At 42.2% G+C, this 13,536-nt stretch overlaps 1 non-coding gene across 1 annotated transcript; it reads right to left on the bottom strand.

Moving 5' to 3' along the window:
- Nucleotides 1–976: 976 nt before the first annotated feature.
- Nucleotides 977–1,113, bottom strand: LOC123460519. The gene has a single exon (XR_006637066.1). It is a non-coding gene; the product is annotated as a small nucleolar RNA SNORA2/SNORA34 family (small nucleolar RNA).
- Between the last annotated feature and the right edge of the window lie 12,423 nt (nucleotides 1,114–13,536).

Genomic DNA, 13,536 nt, shown 5'->3' on the forward strand with positions numbered 1-13,536 from the left:
GTCTGGCTTTCAATGCTCCCCGCCCCCCCCCCCCCCCGAGGTAGGGTCTCACTCTAGCCTAGGCTAAACTGGAACTCACTATGTAGCCTCAGGGTGGCCTCGAACTCACGGCGATCCACCTACCTCTGCCTCCCGAGTGCTGGGATTAAAGGCATGTGCACCATGCTGGCTGCATTCAATGATTATGAAGAATGTCTCCCCCCACCCCCCTCCCGAGAGTGCCAGGACTGGCATTAGAAAGAAAGGGGCACCGTGTCAATGCTTCAGGGATTCCAGGACAGAACAAAACAAATGTGACTTCTGGGAAACATGCTCTGTCTACATATCCATGCTAGGGATTCAGGCTGCCATCTTTCAAATCACTATAGTTCTAGGGAAGGGCTGGGAAAAGAGTCTTTTAAGAGCCGTACAGCTCTCTTACCTCATGTTACTGACCTTTCTATCCATTAACTGTTTTATAATTTATTTTTTAAATATTTTTAATATTTTTATTATTGACTTGAACCAGCGATGAGACAGAAAGAGAGAGGGAGAGGGAGAGGGAGGCAGACATAGAGAGTGAGTATGGGTATGCCAGGGCCTCCTGCCACTGTAAACAAACTTCAGACACCTGGGCCACTTTGTGCATCTGGCTTTACATGGGTACTAGGTAATCAAACCCTGGGCTGTCAGGCTTTGTAAACAAGTGCTGACTTTAACTGCTGACTCATCTCTCCAGTCCTCTTTTCTATATTTCTTTAATCTTTTGCCTATTTGTGAGAATTCTATTACGAGTGATCATGATAGCTTCTCTAAGATTTTGGTGTGTCTGAGGAAATAAGGGCCACTCGGACCTCTACTCTGCATCTTTGCTGATGTTATGAATCCAGCTAGTTAGTGTTTGAGTGTGTTTTAATGTCTCTAATTGGATCCAAATACTATTAGTTTAACCTCTACTGTCAAGCCTATTTTCTTTTTTTTCTCCCCACCACCACCCAGATACTTCTTTCTAATGAATTGACCATTGCACTTCCAATTTTCTGATATGTCCACCAGACTATAGAAAAACATTTCTTCAGGTTCCTGTTTGAAACCAGCAGCTTCAGCAAACTGCTGGCCTTGATCCAGGGCCAATCTTTTCTTTTTTTGATTTTTTGAGGTAAGGTTTCACTCTAGTCCAGGCTGACCTGGAATTCACTATGTAGTCTCAGGGTGGCCTCCAACTCAGGGCAATCCTCCTATCTCTGCCTCCTGAGCACTGGGATTAAAGGTGTGCATCACCATGCCTGGCTAAAGATTTTATAATCTATCAGGTCTCTAATCCTATGTACTTTAGTAACTCCTAAATTAACACCCCTAGTCTAGAGCCACTGGCTGAGTTTCAGATCCAATTACTAGTTGTACACCCAACCAAAAGCAGCTCATGGGAGGAAAGGGTTTATTTCAGGCTTACAAATTCAAGTGAAACACCATCAATGGTGGAAGAAACTGGATGACTCCAGCATATATCACAGGAGAGAGAGAGAGAGAGAGAGAGAGAGAGAGAGAGAAACTGACACCAGCAAGCAGCACAGCCAGAGCTCAAACTTCTCTCCACACACCTTAAGACTGCCCATAAGATCTGCTCCCAAACACACCTTAGGGCTGGACTCCGAGATCTGCCCCCAGTTACAATCCTCTTCCCCAAGAGGGCTCTGCCGACTGGAGACTCAAGATTCAAGAGCCTATGGGGTCATACATTTAAACACCGCATTAGTCTACATTTTTACTTAGCTATGTAAATATATTTAAAAATTAAACACTGTGAACCAAAGTTCGTAGAAAGCACTGGATCTAATTCAAGCAAGGCTGAATGAATTTATAGAAGCCCTGTGATCACTGAAAGGTGGAATGCTGCAGGATCAGAGCCAAATGACCTTGGGCTACCCTCAGTAGTCATTCATTGTTCACGTCTGTGTCTCACATAGCATCCTCATGACTATTTGTTGGTCAGGTGAAGCTTTTTTGGAAAATAGTAGCAGTTCATCAGCTTCTACCAGCCCCAAAGCTAAGCATGTCTTTGGTGGCATCTGAAGCCTACACCAGAGATTTCCCTCCCTGGCTGTAACCCGCCTACCTGAACTTTCATTAATGCATTTGGAAGGTGCCTTAGTTTATGACTTTCTTTTGTTCTGTAGCCATAAAATATTCGTGAAATTATTAACACAGCGGAACATGGAATTTGGCGTAACCTACATCTGTGTTCCTGGGCTAGGATCATTCATGTTTGGCTCTAGAATAAACTGTCTTTCATTGGCTTTGAGGAGAGACTTGTCCTTAATGTTGACAATGCTTAGGTTTACTTTTTTTTTTTAATTTTTTATTTATTTATTTGAGAGCGACAGACACAGAGAGAAAGACAGATAGAGGGAGAGAGAGAGAATGGGCGCGCCAGGGCTTCCAGCCACTGCAAACGAACTCCAGACGCGTGCACCCCCTTGTGCATCTGGCTAACGTGGGACCTGGGGAACCGAGCCTCGGACCTGGGTCTTTAGGCTTCACAGGCAAGCGCTTAACCACTAAGCCATCTCTCCAGCCCTGCTTAGGTTTACTTTTGAAGTTCTGGTTCACCTGCTTTTCCTAGCATGCAAAATAATACTTCTTTCTACCCACTAGGTTATTCTAAGAATTTTGGAGTCATCCTTTACTCTCCACTCCTTCTGAAACCTAGACTCCATTATACTTAATCAAGGATATTCCTATATTAACTTCTTGAAGCCACGGTTAGTTCTATCAATTACAGTACTAGCAAAACAACTTCAAGCTGTCATATGATACTTTGCTTGGATTACTCCAGTAGCCTTCCACCTGTTTCTCTACTTTCAAGCTTGCTCAGCTCAGGCCATCTTATAATCAAAGTGCATGATATGGGAATTTGGGGTGCTTTTGAGCATGTCAAAGCCTGTCCCAGCTCTTGAGTGGACAATAATAACTCAGGAGCTAACGTGCCAGGTGGTCATAGTCACCGAAGAGTCAGAGGCCTTTAGGCTTCTTGTCTTAGAAATGCCTGTGAATGAATTTTGATCAGAAAATAAAGCTTAAATTTATTTATTTATTTATTTGCAAGCAGAGACAGAGAGAGAAAGAAAAGAGACAGACAGAGAGAATGGGTGCACCAGGGCCTTCCAGCCCTCCTGGCCGCTGCACACAAACTCCAGGTGCAAGCACTATTTTGTGCATCTGGCTTTACGTGGGTATTGGGGAATTGAACCCAGGTTGTTAGATTTTGCAAGAAAGCATCTTATCTGCTGATTCATCTCTCCAGTCCCCTCCCCCCGAGAATAAAGCTTAGAGAGATTTTTATGAGAGAGCGTGTAGAAATGGAGCTTTATGAAGCTTAAGAAAAGGAAAGACCTCCGAGCTCCTGCACGGCGAGAGGGGCTTTCCAAGACCTGGACTGGGGTCTCTTAAGGGCATCTACTGGATTGGGAACTGAACTAGTAAAGGAGTAATTCCTTCATATTTCTTTCTCTTCTAAGGAGGAAGAGGTAAGACCAGCGGGGATAAGGAAAAAAACAAAACAAAACAAAACAAAACAAAATGCTCCCTTATAGACCCAAGGACAGTCCTCTCTTTTACTTTCAGGGCCCTGTTACCCCTAAACTGTCTCATGAATCCTTGAAAATGTGTATCAGATCACTGATCTTCAGCTGGTCCAAACTTGTAACTTACAAAGTCTGTACCGCCAGCTGTCTGGCCACCTGTCTAGCCACAGATCACATCATGCCCTTCCTTTGTCATCACTTCGAGTCAAGTGGCCTTCCTCCAATTACTCTATCTAGCCCTCCCTGACTTAGGAGCTTTACCAGCCACCATGGCTTTCTTTCAGTACTTTAATCTATGTATACTCCACCCCTCTTCCCCACTTAGGGATTGTATTTTCCCTCAGCTGTACTCTTTTCTCTACCTTTCCCCTGGCTAATCCCTTAGCATACCTTTGCTAGGCCAATCTTGCTGAAATCCTCAAGCTGAGGTGGACACCTTTGTTTACATCAAAACATATTTATTTGAAAAAGAGAGAGAGAGAGAGAATGGATGTGCCAGGGCCTCTAGTCACTGCAAACAAACTCCAAAAACATCTGTCTTTATGTGGGTCCTGGGGAACCAAACCCAGATCTTTAGGTTTTGCAGGCAAGCGCCTTAACCACTGAGCAATCTCTCTAACCCTGCTTACTCTTTTGTTGCCTCTTGAACTCTTTTTAATAGACTTCTTTAATAGACCACTTTTTTTCATCATTTGTATGGTTATTTCAATCCATCAGTGTTTAAACAGTTTTAAATAAACATTTTGGGATTTTAAACTCTTCTATGATTATTTATTCTTGGCTCCCCTTTGGCCTGTAAGCATCATGAGACCGTATCTCTTTTGCTTATCATTTCTATCCATAGTGCCTATTGAAATACTGAGCTTTGCTTTATTGATCAATAATCATTGATCAAAACTATTTGCTGAATAAATAGATGAAAGAGTGTGTAGGAGATAGAAGCTTCTCAATGGGTACAAAGCATTTAAGGGTGTTTTTGAGCTTGTGCCTAAATTCCAATAGTGAGCATGAATCCACCTTCCTTGGTTTTCTCCCATGTGGGTATTAGGAATGTGGGTTGCCTCCCAAAGACTATGCTCTAGGATAGAGGAATTATATATGACAAGTCTTTTTTTTTTTTTTTTTTTTCCCCCGAGGTAGGGTCGCACTCTATCTAGCTCAGGCTGACCTTGAATTCATTCTGTAGCTCAGGGTGGCCTTAAACTGACAGCAATCCTTCTACCTCTGCCCTGCAAGTGCTGGGATTAAAGGCCTGCGCCACCATGCCCGGCTCTAGGAGGAGTCTTTCTTATGCTCAAAATGAGTTTAGGATTACCCATAGTGAAGAAGACAAGCTAGGCCCACTGGACTATTTAAGAACTCCTAAAGGGCATGGGTTTGTAAGAGCAATTTATCAGGAAAGTTACAATCTAGGAATGGAATAAAAATAAGAGCCGAGGTAAACGATTCTGACAGCTATGAGGAAAACCTAGCTGCAGGCTCTTGCAAGGGGAAATTGCAAGCAAACAAGTGCCGTTAACTGCTAAACCATCTCCTCAGCCCCAAGGGGAAATTTGAAAAATGTGAATTTAGTGGAAATATGAAGAAAAGAGGAAGTACTCTTTTAGAGTTGGGAATTATAAAGAGTTTAGGTGTTTAGAGATTTAAAGATGAGAATTGAGAAACATAGAAATTTTAAGGAAAGATGTGCAAACTTAGTAATGCTGTTAGGTGTACTTTTTATTATTATTGTTATTATTTTTTGATTTTCAAGGTAGGGTCTCACTCTAGACCAGGCTGACCTGGAATTTACTATGTAGTCTCAGGGTGGCCTTGAATTTGTGGTGATCCTCCTACCTCTGCCTCCAAAATGCTGGGATTAAAGGCGTGCGCCACCACGCCCAGCTTCTACTTCTCTTTTAAAATGAAAACTTTAAATATGAATGCTTGGGAATTTAGAGTCTAGTAGGAGTTATCAGAAGTGACAATTGGATTTTATATATCAAGAAGGTGTAGTTTTTCACATAAGATGCTATTTTGTACGGATAATCTGATCCCAGTTTCAGAACAGGCAGACAATAAACTAAAGATAATGTTAAAAAGTGCTCTTCAAACTCAGCCAACAATGCAACCAGGAGTCACTGATATGAAGCCACATCCATACCTCAGTGGTCACCAAACCAGTCAGCCCAGTGTATTTAATTGTGAGCTGATTAGAGCTCCTAGTTGGAGCACTATTACTTTTTCCAGTCTCTAAGTTGCTGTAGGGATTCCAGCATGGTTTGGATGATCCAACTTAACCTCGGTGTAGTGTCAAAACCTAGCCACAAGAAACTTCAAGAAAGAATCAGCACCAGGAGAGCCTGCACACCTCCAGCACGCTTACCACCCGGAGTGGCGGGATGAATTGTATACAATGAGACCTATAATACCTCTGGGATCCAGGAAACAGAAATGGGGAGGATAGAAGAGCTTATTGCTTTTATGATGGAGTTGAATGAACAATGACACATCAGGAATCTAGGTGAGGGAGGAGAGGGAAGTCAGGGACCACTGAGGTGAAGGGTCACTCAGAGACGTCATGATCAGTCATTGGAATGAAGATTTGAGATGGGTCACTGAAGAGTCACTTAGTTGGACTGCTTTTTCAATCTTTGTTTTTTAAATGTCAACTATTATTTTCTAAAGTCCCTATGATAAAATCTTCACAATATATAAAATTGTATATGCTTATGTGTGGTGTGGGTATATTTGTATTTATGGGTACCTCTATGCAAAGTAATAGTGTAATTTAAGTTATGAAGCTATCTAGGATGTAAGAGATATCAGTGAGTGAATATTTAGCTGCGTATGAAAGAATACCCCTAAACCGGACCTGGTAGCACACGCCTTTAATCCCAGCACTCAGGAGGCAGAGGTAGAAGGATCGCTGTGAGTTCAAGGCTACCCTAAGACTACATAGTGAATTCCAGGTCAGCCTGAGCTACAGTGAGACCCTACCTCCAAAAATAAACAACAACAACAACAACAACAAAAAACAGGTGAAAGAATATCCCAGTAATAATGGATGATGTAATAAAGGCAATGGCTTCACACGACACAAAATCTGGAAGTATTTGGCCTCAGAGTCAGTTAGTGTTCAGTCATATCATCCCGTTCCAGGCTTTTCCTGTCCTTTCACCCTCAGGGTCTTCATTGTGTATTGCCTCATGGTCACTGAGTGGCTGCTCAGCTCTGGGTACATTCACACATACATGCTAAAAAAATAAGAAAAATGTATGTGCAAAATATTTATCCCTGCTTAAACTCCAGAAGAACCTCAGTAAATTTCCTTTTATATTTTCACTGGACAGAACTGGGTCACATGTCTAACTCTATTCTATCAAAAGAAAATAAGAATAGAATGACCTTGTTACTTTTCCTATGTATGTCTACCCTAAGCTTATATAAATTTGTGGTTTTATTAGTAAGAAATTAGTGATACCAAATGGTGACTATTGGATAGATAAAAGTCTATAAAGAGAAACTTGTTCTATGGAGTGGGTGTGAGTTTGGTATGCAATAGACTTGGGCTTAAACTAAACATATGTGTGTGTCTTTGGACAAGTCACTTATTTGACTTCTCTAAATCTATTTTCTCGTGAACTGGAGAAGTGAATCATTATTGCCTTGGAGGGATTAAATATGGTAATATGAATATAGAGCTAGCCTAGAACCTAGAAAGTACAAATTGTCATTGAGGTTATAATTGAAGAACTTATTATTGGTATACATTGTGTGGCAAAGAAGCAGAAGTTTTTTGAGATCCAATTTGAAGCGAGTAATAGAATATGATGTATTGTGAATTTTGCTTTAGCTTGGCATATGTTTCATATCCACATCTCTATCCACATACAGTAGTCACAAAGGAGAAGAATAGAAAAAAGAAGAGAAGGAGGGAGAGGAGGAGGAGACAGAGGAAGAGGAGGAGAGTAAAGAGGAGGAAGAAGGAGGAGGAGGAGAACACTAACAACAAATGGTGACTGTCATTAGCACATCCCATATGTAACATTCAAGGTATAGAAATGAATTTCTGGGAGTGCAGGAAGGAACTCTACACTCAGCAATGAATCCTATGTAGGTGCATGAACCCTGATGCAGGGTCTGCTCAAAGCTCTGTGTTAAACGGTAGGGTATCCCTAGTGTCATAGCAGCTGCCCCAGCATTTCTCAGCGTGAGGTGCAGGTTGGACTTGGTTTCAGGTCTTTTACTTTGTTCTACTTCAGTTTGAGGATGGATGCCTACGACCAGGGTCTCCATAGTCACCTTTTCTTTTTCCCTTTTGTTGCAGGGTCTTGGACTCATGATCTTCCTGTTCCCATTTCCTGTGTGCTAGGATTACAGAAATGCACCACCACACCCAACTAGTTGACTGCTTCCAGCCATAATTTAAAGCTGTCACTTCTCAGCTATGTGGCTAGACAAGGGTCGGCGAGGAGCAGTGAGCTGGGGAGTCCAGTGTAGGAAGCTGACTGCTGCAGTGGAATCCAAAGCATCCCTAAGGAGTCACTCCAGAGTCAGTAAGGGTGGAACCAGGAAGCTTTCAACAGCCATGTGGGACACAGATTTTTTTTTAAAAGTGTCTCCATTATTTTTACCTTCTAATCTAAAATATTGGCTTACCAACATCTATGTGCTTGGAAAGCTTATGCACAGCTCGATCAGGAGTTTAGGAAATTATTGGTTTGCTCTCTGAAGACATGTTCAATTAGTTTGACAAAAACAGTTCCCCATTACCATACTATATGAAGTGTGAATTGCCCTGCTCTAAGCTAGGGAGTAGTAGACACTGCCCACACCTTATTTATAACCTCTTGGCGTAGATCACTGTGGCCTTTGGTGGCTTGTAAACAAGCATCATTTCTTTTTTCTCAACAAAGGAATGATTTCCAAGACTGGTGCATCACTTTAAGAGAGGTTGTGTTCTGGAGAAAGGCAAGGCATGAAAACCCAACCAGCCAAAGCCGCAGACAGGCATGCCCTGATCCAGTGCAGAATTCTCCTGACAGTTTCAGCGACCATTCAACACCACAAGCACAGCTACCTAACTAATGACTTTTAATCTACAGCAGAATTCTCTTACTTAAAAAAAAAATTTTTATTGGGCTGGAGAGATGGCTTAGCAGTTAGGCACTTGCCTGTGAAGCCTAAGGACCCTGGTTTGAGGCTCCCTTCCCCAGGACCCACATAAGCCAGATGCACAAGGTGGCACATGCATCTGGAGTTCATTTGCAGTGGCTGGAGACCCTAGTGTGCCCATTCTCTCTCTCTCTCTCTCTCTCTCAAATAAATAAATAATAATAACAATATTTTTAAATAAGGCATTTTAAAAATTTTTGTTTGTTTGTTTATTTATTTATTTATTTATCTGAGAGTGACAGAGAAAGAATGAGGCAGAGAGAGAGAGAGAGAGAGAGAGAGAGGGAGGGAGAGAGAGAGAGAGAGCGCACCAGGGCCTCCAGCCACTGCAAATGAACTTCAGATGCATGTGCCACCTTGTGCATCTGGCTTATGTGGGTCCTGGGGAAGGGAGCCTCAAACCAGGGTCCTTAGGCTTCACAGGCAAGTGCCTAACTGCTAAGCCATCTCTCCAGCCCTTACTTTTCTTCTTATTTTACTTGTCTCCTCCCTTCTGCAATTCCTAATGGTACCTCATGGTTTCTATCCTTTTTAGAGGATTGATAATACTACAGGAAAATTAAAGAACAAGAACTAGTGTACCCAAATAGGAAAAAAGGAGCTGGGGAGATTGCTTTGTGGTTAAGGCACTTGCCTGCACAGCCAAAGGACCCAGGTTGAATTCCCCAGCACCTATGTAAAGCCAGCTGCTTAAGGTGGCACATGCATCTGGAGTTCATTTGCATTGGCTGGAGGCCCTGACATGCCCATTATCTCTATCTGTCTCTTTCTCTCTCTCTGTCTGTCTCAAAGGTATAAATCCAATATTTTTTTAAAATAGGAGAAAGATGGGCTAGAGAGATGGCTCAGCTATTAAGGTGGTTGCCTGCAAAACCTTTCACTCTTTTTTTTTTAGTCCTTTGAGGTACAGTCTTGCTCTACCTCAGGCTGACCTGGAACTCACTCTGTAGTCTCAGGGTGGCCTTGAATTCACAGTGATCTTCCTTCTTCTGCCTCCCAAGTGCTGAGATTAAAGGCATGCACCACCACCCCTGTCTTGCCTACAAAACCTAATGACCTGGGTTTGATTTCCCAATATCCACATAAAGCCAAATATGCAGAAGGGAGCATACATTTGGAGTTTATTTACAGTGGCTGGAGGCCCTGGCACACTCATTCTCTGTCTGTCTCCTCTCTATCACTCTGCTTGCAAAATCAATAAATAAAATACTTTTTATTTTTATTTATTTAATTTTATTTTTATTTTTATTTGGTTTTCCGAGGTAGGGTCTCACTCTAGCTCAGGCTGACCTGGAATTTACTATGTAGTCTCAGGGTGGCCTCGAACTCTCAGTGATCCTCCTACCTCTGCATCCTGAGTGCTGGGATTAAAGACGTGCGCCACCACGCCTGAATTTATTTATTTATTTATTTAAAATATATTTTATTTATTTGAGAGAGAGAAAGAGGCAGAAAGGGAGAAAATGAGCATGCCAGGGCCTCCAGCTACTGCAAATGAACTGCAGATGCATGCGCCACCTTGTGCATCTGTCTTATGTGGGTCTCAAATTGGGATCTTTTGGTTTTGCAGGCAAACAACTGCTAAGGCCCTCTCTTATTTATTTATTTTTTATTGACAACTTCCATAGTTGTAAACAACATCCCATGGTAATTCCCTCCCTCCCCCACTTTCCCCTTTGAAATTTTACTCTCCATCATATCCTCTCCCCCTCTCAATCAGTCTCTTTTAGTTTGATGTCATCATCTTTTCCTCCTATTATGATGGTCTTGTGTAGGTAGTGTGATGTCATGGATATCCAGGCCATTTTGTGTCTGGAGGAGCACGTTGTAAGGTGTCCTACCCTTCCTTTGGCTCTTACATTCTTTCTGCTACCTCTTCTGCAATAGACCCTGAGCCTTGGAAGGTGAGATAGAGATATTTCAGTGGTGAGCACTCCTCTGTCACTTCTTCCCAGCACCATGATGCCTTCTGAGTCATCCCAAGGGCACTGCCATCTGAAAAGAGAAGTTTCCCTACCGAAAGTGAGAGTAACCTTAACATGGATATGAACATTAAGAGAAGTGCTTACTGGGCAGTTTGGTGAGCATAGTATATACATTTAGCCAGACAGCAGCAGACGTTACACTTTTCAGTATCAGGGATGTTGTGGTGGTTTGATTCAGGTGTCCCCCATAAACTTAGGTGTTCTGAATGCTGGGTTCCCAGCTGATGGAGATTTGGGAATTAATGCCTCCTGGAGGGAGTGTATTGTTGGGGGCTGGCTTATGGGTATTAAAGCCAGTTTCTCCTTGCCAGTGGTTGGCACACCCTCCTGTTGCTGTGGTCTATCTTATGTTGGCCAGGGGGTGATGTCCACCCTCTGCTCATGCCATCGTTTTTCCCTGCTATCGTGGAGCTTCCCCTTGAGCCTGTAAGCCAAAATAAAACTCTTTTTTCCCAGAAGCTGCTCTTGGTTGAGTGATTTCTACCAGCAATGCGAACTGGACTGCAACAGATGTATTCCCTCCCATGGAGTGGCTCTCCATTAAAATTAGAGGGTGATTGGTGTCTCCCATAACAGACATGCCACTATTGTACCTGTTGGCTCATTTGGCCTGGCTGACCAAATATAAGGCTTGCAGTGTCCAGTGTTGAGTATATTCACTGGTGATTTCTCTCTCTTCCATTGAATTGCATGCCTTGTGGCTTTTTCCAGCTTTCTGTCAGCTGGTCTGCATGGAGGTTTTCAGTTCAGCTCCAGCAGGAATTTTCAGTGACCTTGCAGCCCAAGTATGTGGAGTTTTCAGTAATAGGGTCTTACCATCTATTCCTGTGGGAAACTAAGGGCCTTGACAATGGCCTGCAATGTTTTGGGGGCATTAGGGACCTCCCTGGCCAAAGTAATATCCCTGGCACTGAAAATTTTCTAGTAAAAATGGATGACTCCTTAGTGTTCCATTGTCCAAAAAAGTAGGTTTCCATGTGACTTATTTATATCCTCTTATATTTTGATTAATCCTCCCTCTACCTTTCCTTTACTCAATCTGTTCCCCTGACCTCACTTAGGCCTTTTCACCCCCATTAATCTGTTCTACTTACATATAAACAATACCTCCTATTAAGTCCCCCCTCCCTTCCTTTCTCTTCCCTTTCTAGCTTACTGGCCTCTGCTACTGAGTTTTACTCTTTCCTCTGTTTTCTTGGTTGAGATTGTCTTTCTTTCCCTTCTGTATGTGGGATTTCTTATTCTCTTCTGCAGTGCTGGCTTAGTGATCAGAGATTGATTTACATTGTACTTGTCCTGAAATGTCCTTTTCTCTCTGTCATTTTTTCCACGTATATATTAATGTTAATATATGTGTGGGTGCATACATGTGTGGAGTGCATGTGCACATGTAGGTATATATGTTTGGAAAGGAGAGGTTGATTTTAGGTGTCTTCCTCAGTTGCTCTCCATGTAATGCACATGGAGTTCAGGCATCTGCAGATACACATGAAGACACCAAATAACACACACACACACACACACACACACACACACACACACACACTGAATAAATAAATTATAATTAAAAATTATTTAGGGTAAAGTAGTTACCCTAAATAGTTGTGAGGGATATAAAGGAAGAGTAGGATGGTAGAGGAGAAGAAAAGCTAAATAAAATAAAGGAAAAAGAAGAGCAGGGAAGAATGTTATGAGGGGAAGAGAAAAGAGCCAGAAAAAAGAAGTAAAAATTCATAAAAATAAAAAGTTTTCCAATAATGAAATTATTTGTAAGAAATACTAGGTAAATGTAAGAAGGCAAATAGAAACAAAAACATAAAACCTTCTTTTTTAAGCACAAGATGCAGTTAAGGTAATATTAAAACACAGTGAAAAGAAAATGAAGAAACACAAAGGGAAAAATAAAAAGGTTGCCAATGTAAAAATATGCAAAAATTTATGTAGGTATAATACATGAAGCAGAAAATAAAGACATAGAGATTTAAAACAATATAAAGGAAAGCATGATTAAGAGTACAGTAAAAAGAAAAAAAAAAAACTGAAAACACCAGGGGCAAAAACACTAAAGTTTTGTAGTGGTGTCTTACTGGGTTTTCAAGCACTGGAACCTGCCAGATGATGTGAATTGGTTGTGAGGATCAGTTGAACATGCACACTCCCCTCTTTCTTATAGTTTATGTTGGTGTTGAGCCTATAGTGGACAATGTCAGATGCCTGTCAGAACTATTTTCTCTTCATTGACTTCCTTTCTTTGTATACCAACGACCTCTATTGGCCACAAGTATCTTTATCGTCGGTGGGCCAGGCAGATTCTCTCACCCTTCCCAGACGCCTCAGTTCATACACCTTGGGATAGCTTATGTTCTTACTGGGGGTGCCTCCCAAGTGCATTGGGAATGGGTAAGGCAAGCGCTGCACTGATGGCTGGGCACGTGGACCTGTCTCTGTACTTTGTAAACCTGAGAAACCTTAACCTTCCTGCTGGAGGGATGTAATGGCTCATCTTGGTTGTCAACAAGCTGTGAAGGTGAAGCCTCAGTTGTGTTCATGTGTAGAGGTGGCCCAAGAGGCGGGCTGTGTGTGATGCAGGCAGCCGAGCTGGAGGGGTGGGGCTACAGAAGCTCCTTGGAGCCCAGATGATTCCACCTCAAACCCAGGTACCAGCCCTGGAATCTCAAGGTTTGATGTTTGCTCAATTGGGTTTTGTTCGAATATTTCCTTTCTATGCCCCAATTCATTCCTTTTGGACCATGAATACTTACTCTATGCCAGAATATATCAGAAGTATATAACTTGTTTATTAATCTTGTAGGGGCTCTTGGTGAAGAAAT

The sequence above is a fragment of the Jaculus jaculus genome, chromosome 4, assembly GCF_020740685.1.
Source record: "Jaculus jaculus isolate mJacJac1 chromosome 4, mJacJac1.mat.Y.cur, whole genome shotgun sequence".
Lineage (NCBI taxonomy): Eukaryota > Metazoa > Chordata > Mammalia > Rodentia > Dipodidae > Jaculus > Jaculus jaculus.